The sequence below is a fragment of the Canis lupus genome, chromosome 1 (assembly GCF_048164855.1).
Source record: "Canis lupus baileyi chromosome 1, mCanLup2.hap1, whole genome shotgun sequence".
Lineage (NCBI taxonomy): Eukaryota > Metazoa > Chordata > Mammalia > Carnivora > Canidae > Canis > Canis lupus.
The window spans coordinates 33479507-33487072 of NC_132838.1; positions in this window are offsets into that span (position 1 = coordinate 33479507).

A 7566-nucleotide genomic window follows, 5' to 3' on the forward strand; every position below is an offset into this window, starting at 1 on the left:
AGTAAGGGAGAAGCACTGCCCGAGGAGCAAAAATGCAGGTGCTACAAGAATTGAAAGGTGGAAGAATGATTGCTAGGGTAATCATGCAGCTGTTTCAATACTATAGATGCCCGGGGAACTTCATATGCAAATCTCTAAGGCTGGGATCAAGAACTTGGAAGAAAGTCTCAGGAAGGAAATTGTAAGGTCATAATAAGGAAGTGAGTGGAAGTCAGACTTCCTTTAAACAACAGCTGTCAGATTCTCTCTGATGAAGCAAAATGCTGCCTGAGACTGATGGAGTGGTGACCATCATCTCATCTGTGAGTTAAATTTAAATTGACATTCTGACCCTATCTCACTATGCAAGCTTCTGTGGTGTACTGTAAGTTCAGGCACACAGCATGCTGTATGCTGTATCTACAGGGATTAGGCAAAGTTGTGCATGTATGTGCACGTGTGTGTGTTTGTGTGGGTGAGTAAAGGTATGGAAGTATGTATGAGTATGGGATGGGATCCCTTCACAGTGAGTAAATAAAAATGCAGCAAGGAGTATTCAGTACACTAGGCTAAACAATATATTCTTGGTCCAGTCTTTCCTTTGGGGAAGTCAAGCATTACCCTATCTTAAGAATCATGCTTAAATAACTGATTTCTTGATGTAGACTTCATATCTTAAATATTTGCCTGATCTTTAGATCAGTTCAAATTTCTTGTTAGACATTTGCACATGATTTTACCAATAAATATTTCAAACTTGATATGTTCAAACAGAAATTTTTCATCTGAGGATGCCTGTGTGCCTTAGTGGTTGAGCATCTGCCTTTGGCTCAGGTAGTGATCCCAAGGTCCTGGGATTGATTCCTGCATCAGGTTCCCTGTAAGGAGCCTGCTTCTCCCTCAGCTTATGTCTCTGCCTCTCTCTCCATGTCTCATGAATAAATAAATGAAATCTGTTTTAAAAAAGAAATTCTTTATCTGTCCTTCTATTAAGTTCTCCCTCATCTTTTTTTAAAATTAATGTTCATGTCATTTTCTCAATTCTTCAAACCTATAGAGACATCTGCAGTGATTACTTTTCATTTACCACTTGCGGCCAGTTGCTAAATTACTTGGTTTGTCTCTATAAAGTCTTCTTCAAATATCTCATCCTTGGCATTTTCATTGACATTGCACCGATTTATGTACTCATGATTTTTCTCAATGTATGTACAGTTTCCCGTTTTTCTATACCCTCTCTCATCCCATCCAATCTCCTTCATAATCCCTCAAATATTTTGTCTAAAAAGTAAATCCAACTGTATTTTACTCATGTAGAAAATCCTTTAATAGCAGTCTTTTGCTCTCAAGTGAAGACTCTGTTATTCCTCAAGGCCATCTAAATATGGCCCACTCTAAATTTCCTCTTGTCAGGTTTTCTATTCTCTAATCCAACTAGTCAGTTTGATAGTGCACAAAATGGTCTATATTTGTCTCTTCTGATTCTGTCCATGTTCCTTCTATATGGAATTCCCTCACTCTATATTTATCTATCAAAGTTGTATCAAGCCTCAAGTCTACCAGATAGAAAGGGCTTTTATTTTTTATTTTTAAAATATTTTATTTATTTATTCATGAGAGACACAGACAGAGAAACAGACGCAGAAGGATAAGCAGACTCCCTGTGGGGAGCCTGATGTAGAACTTGATCCCAGGATCCCAGGATCACGACCTGAGCCAAAGGCAACACTTAACCACTGAGCCACCCAGGTGCCCCTAGAAATTCTGTATTTCTTTAAATTTTAAAACTCTTGTTTGCCACTTAGCTATTCATGGCCTTCCCATAAGAGCACTTACCTTCTTCTTGTTCAAAATTTTAAGCTCCGCAGGCTCAGACACTTTGTCATTAATACCATAAAATTCACTACACAACCTACACATACCATGCACAAAATGAAATGGAGAAGCTGGAAAGACAAATAAGACAGCCCTACAGGCAAATATGCCATCAGTATTATGTGTATTATCTCAGCAGAAAGTCTTAGATGTTATAGGTATACATAAGCTATTTTGCATTTTTTTTATGTTGATAGTATCAGTGAGGCCACTCACTGATCAGTTAGTGACACTCTCCTTTAGTCTGTGATTAAGTTTCTTTAAATCTTTCCTCCTCCAAAATTTCAATATTTCTTGATTTAAAAGAAAATTCTCTCCCCTGATACATATTTATGTAGATTTTTATTGTTCTTAGATATAATGCCCAATATTACATCTATAGCACAATCCTGAGAGAAAGGTGCATTAATAGTTCATCTGTTTGTATCAGTAAAAAGAAGTAAAATTATAGCAACAGATATTATTTTGAAGGACATGATCCAGGATGAGAGGTTCCAGTCAATAGCACTAAGTCATTTGACTTGCTTATTTCACTTCACAGATATTACCCAACCTATCTACTGAGTTCCTTTAAACCTCTTGGAGAGATCAGAAACTATTGTTTACTCCACTTTTCCCTTTATCCGAGAAATGAGCAAATGTTAAAAATATTTATGGAAATTTTTAATGCTACTAATTATGAAAAGAAAAAGACAACAGGTAACTAAAAAATGTCAAATATTGGTCTGCATTGAAAGACAAGAATAATTATGAATCTCTTTCCCCAGGGGTTTTTGACTTATTAATTTATGTGTTTTTTCAGATTGAAATAAAATACAAAACTAAATGCTCTTTAATTCCAAGTGTTATTAATTTTTATAATATTACTTAAATATATATAAACAAAACTTATTTTACTTGTAGCTCTGAAACACTATTAAACCACACTTTCAAACACTAAAACTTCCCACCAAACCAATAAAATTCAAATTAACAACATTGATTTAATATGACATATATTTCAAGATATTAAAAAAACATAATTAGTAATGAATTTAAAAGTATAAAATGGTGCTTTTTCAGTTTTCTCATTTTTATTTAGAACATACTGCACCATTATTTGAGTTACAATTGTATGATTGCCATATTTTTTTGCCTCAAAAAAAAAAAACTAATAATTTTAACTATCAGGGAATTATTTTGAAGATTTGGTTAATTTAATCATGCTCATAAAATATAATAAAAATAATTTGAAGTGTGAAGTCCTTTATTACATATTTAGGATCATAATTACTTGTATAAAAATTAAATCTAACAACACATCTGGTCATGAAATGATTATGCTATTGACTGCTATAGGACGGGTTCTGTTGAGTTCTGCAGAGTTCAAAGACTATGTGCCATTTGATGACTTAATTTCCCCACTACTCTTCCTCATGTAAATGATTGTAAAAGCTTTTATTTATACAGCTTGCCATGAGGTAATTTGTCCTTTACATGGGGCCAATGAAAATGCAAACTCCAGAATTGCAATAAAGTAGCAGAACATGGTCATAAGTTGATCATACACACAATTTGTGATATGCCTATGTATATTTTAAGATTACTAAAACAAATGCAGAAAATTCAATAATGTTTTTAAAACCAGCAAGTAAATCTTTAGAAATAAGTGTAGCAATCTCTTATTTTATAATCACTCCTTGGGACTTCCTCATTTTCTTAGTCCTATGAAGATAAATATATATATATATTTAAATATATATCATTTAAGACTTCTCCAGATCTGAATGTTATTTACAGCACAAGGTAGATCCAAATTAAAATGAGAGCTTTTTTGTTTTACACAGGAAATATCTACTTAGGTCATTTCCTGACAGTTGCCCAATCCAAAATAAACTAAATATATCTTAGATATTTGAAGGAAAGACGGATTTAGGTAAGAAAAATGAAGAATGAGACTTGTGGAAGAGCAAGATTTATCTGTTAATTAATTAACAAACAATCCATCCAGTAAAGGTTGCTAGAATATCTATCATATGACAATTTTGGAGTAATTTTATCATCAGATAGCTTTATATCCTTTGATTTCCATTCCCTGGAAATGTCACCACAAAAAGTAAGCAAATAGGGCTCTATGTTCTGTAATTCTATTTATGTTCTATTTGCATTGTTTTCCTCTCTTTTCAATAAACTTCAGTCTTTAAATATATAGGGATGTATGTGTGTATGTATCTATGATTCTACCATTGTTGCCAATATATGAAATTCAGTACTGTAGTATATTTTACACATTTTCTAGACAAAAATAAGATGTAACGCATTATTACATATAGTAGAAATTCTCAAGTTCTGAGGCTACGGATGAAGATTGTGTGAAATAAGGCACAGAGAAAGAATCTCAAAAGTCATAGGCAGGTAAAAGAATAGAAATGTGATAAAGTTGAAGGGAGAGTAAACTATTATTATTATTTCTATCAGATTACTTCTGCAAGAAATTTTTTTTCAATTAGCAGTGGAAAAGGATGGCCCGAATTCATATTATTCTCTCTGAAACATGTTCAATTCAGGCTCTTGGAGCTCTTTCATTTCAAGAAAATGAGCTTCTGATTTAATAATTTGGGCAAAAATAGTATTAACTGTATCTTCAGTGTAACTCTATACTCATAAAGCAAAAAGCATTAAAAGGAGAAGAATTTGTTAATATCTAATGAAAACACAGAAGCAAGATACTCATTCAGTTCTGAAATATAATCAATTTTTAAACAATAAGAGCAAATTTAATCTTGGAGACCAGACAATTTAGTTTACTACATATTTAACTGTTTCGTTTTGGTTTGGTCCTGGTAAAATAGTATGAGAAAGAAAACCATATTTGGTGTTGTTAAAAAGAAAACCACAGGCCCAATAAGGCACCCCTTGTGTTAAGGCCCCAGTCAGTAAATTTGCTGAGAAATTCCCTCTGTTCCCCTTAGGAAGATGATCTTGACTAAAGCAATGGATTGTTTGCTAATATTTTTTTCTACTCCCTCCATACTTTTAAAAATCTTTCATTTGCTGTAGCCCTTTGAAGCTCCCCTCTACCTGCTAGACAGGGTACTGTCAGATTCATGAATCAATTAATAAAGTCAATTAGATCTTTACAATTTACTCAGTTGAATTTTTGTTACTTAACAGTATTTACAAACTCTGTTTAACACATGGCTGATCTTATGGTATAGATTAATTTCTTTAGCAAATGGCTTCTTAAAAGCAAGCTCTTGTTTTTAGATTATTTTGCAAGTCTATCATTGATGAGGGGAGTGAGTGAAAGGATAGATCTGAGTAATAAGAAATCCACCTATTGCACCAAAGTTTCATTCTCCAGACTGAATTTGATTGCTGATGCTCTCTTCATGACCATCATTTTATACCCTGCTACCTTCAATACAGCCTTTTAAAGATTTAGGCTATTATTTTAAAAGTTGCTTGTCATTCTTCCTCAGTTATCCATTTTTCTTGATTTTATAGGCTTACTGAAAGTATCTCAGAATTAAATATGGCCTGTAAAATCTATGGCATATGCAAATTCACAGGCATATGGCATATATGAAGTTAGATGTAAAAGACACTTTTCATAGATTACATGAAACGTTAAGAAAAAAATGAGTAAACTATTCAATCCATTGTTATGAAAATGGGATCTATTCTCTCCCCTTTGATCCAAGGCAATATTACTTTAAGTAAACAACTTGATTTAAAGACGTTTGTCAACTTTGCACACTGTTCAACATAGTCAGTAATATTTCCTTCCCCTTAAACTGACTGTACTCGTGCCTCTAGGACATAATGTAGAGAGATAAACTTATTGTTATTAAAAAGGAGGATTTAGCAATTTCCCAATTAATTTGATCAAGTACTGAAATGAAACTTTATAATTCATGCCAATATCTGATTTATTTTAAATTATCTTGTTTGCCCACAGGCCTTGGAAAAATTAAACAGATAGCAATATCCTCTTCTACTTTTTCATACTGTAAAAACCATAGTCCAAATAAAATGAATCAACACAATAAGGTGGAAATAAGGTTTGCTGTCTTGTAATCAATCAGCATTCAGGGCATAAATATATTATTGACAAACTTATATGTATTATAATAATTTTTTTAAAGATTTATTTATTTATTTATTTATGATAGACACAGAGAGAGAGAGAGAGAGGCAGAGACACAGGCAGAGGGAGAAGCAGGCTCCATGCCGGGAGCCCGATGCGGGACTCGATCCCGGGACTCTAGGATGCCGCCCTGGGCCAAAGGCAGGCGCCAAACTGATGAGCCACCCAGGGATCCCCATATTATAAGAATTTTTATCTACCTACCTAGTTCAAGAGCAGCAAGATCTGTCCTCAGGAGTTAATTTTACTATTAATAATTAAACAGACTTACATAAGCTATTAAAACTGAAAATCATTACAGTTGATTATGTCCTCTTTTACCCAAAACAGGTTCACTCACTGCAAACCAAGATGTTGATATAAGCTAATTCTCTTTCTGTCTCCTTATTTTTCCAATGATGAATTTTGCATATGTATTACCCAAATTACCTTATTTTTGTACAGATCATTGTTTTCAAGAGATCAAAGGATTTTTTGAAGATAAAAATTTAGATAGTTTCAGCAATGCTTACACCACCTCCTAAATTTGGTAGTAACTAATCATATTATAGTTTGAAGGATAAATGATGCCAGTTGTAGAGCTAAAAGTCTATCTTCTAATGTTCTCTCTAAAAAAACATAATTGCCTCTTATTTCATTTAGTTAACTCTTTAGCAGTCTACATTATCTTGCCTACATCTGAAGCATGAGATACTTTCTGAAAAAAAATTAAATAATATACATACATAACATTTTAGTGCTTATTGAACTCAGCCACTCTAGGTACTTTGTGAGTCCAGGATGCAGGTGAGCTCCAGCTGCTGCGGTCTCCAACACCAGGTCTTGGGGTATTGGCTTCCTCCCTGGTAAGCAATGCTGAAAGATGATGAGCAGTTGAAGAAGCAAACCATTTTACTTCTTTGTTAAAAATGAAAAATAAAAAAAAAAACTAAAAAGATTCCATTTTAATATGTTTCCCTTGTCCTTTTAGAACGATGAATCTTTTTACTACAATCATTGAAATTAATTTCCAAAATGGAATCTCTTTGGAGAACAATTGTATGAAAATCAGTAGGAACAAATTTTTATCATCAGAAGTTTATCAACAAAGGAAAATATGGAGTATGTTCCTTCTCAAACTTGAGGTCAAAGGTTGACTGTTCTGTTGACTTGATAATTTTAACTTAAAGTATCTTATACTTTGAAAAGTTCAATCAATGTTCAAATTGCTTTAAATTTCTAATAAATTATTGAATAAAATGTAGCTTTTGTTGCTTAACGGACTAGGTAACTTATGGTTAATTTATGTCTGGAGTTTCAGCTTTGTGATCTGTATCATAGGGCTCAAAATACTTCTTCCCTCACAAAGGTGTTGTGAAGATAAAATGCAACTACATAAGAAAATGTTAAAAGAGTGGCTAGCATCTATTCCATGCTAGGTAAACTGTAGGCATTACAAATGCAAGTTCCATTTAATGTACATTTCAAAATTGTCAAAGGGGCTATCTTGAATATAAGATTTGTTTATTTTAAAACTTTAAAAAGTAAATGTCACCACTCCGCTGGGATAGCCAATCCAAAAGGAAGAGAGAGAGACAGAAAGA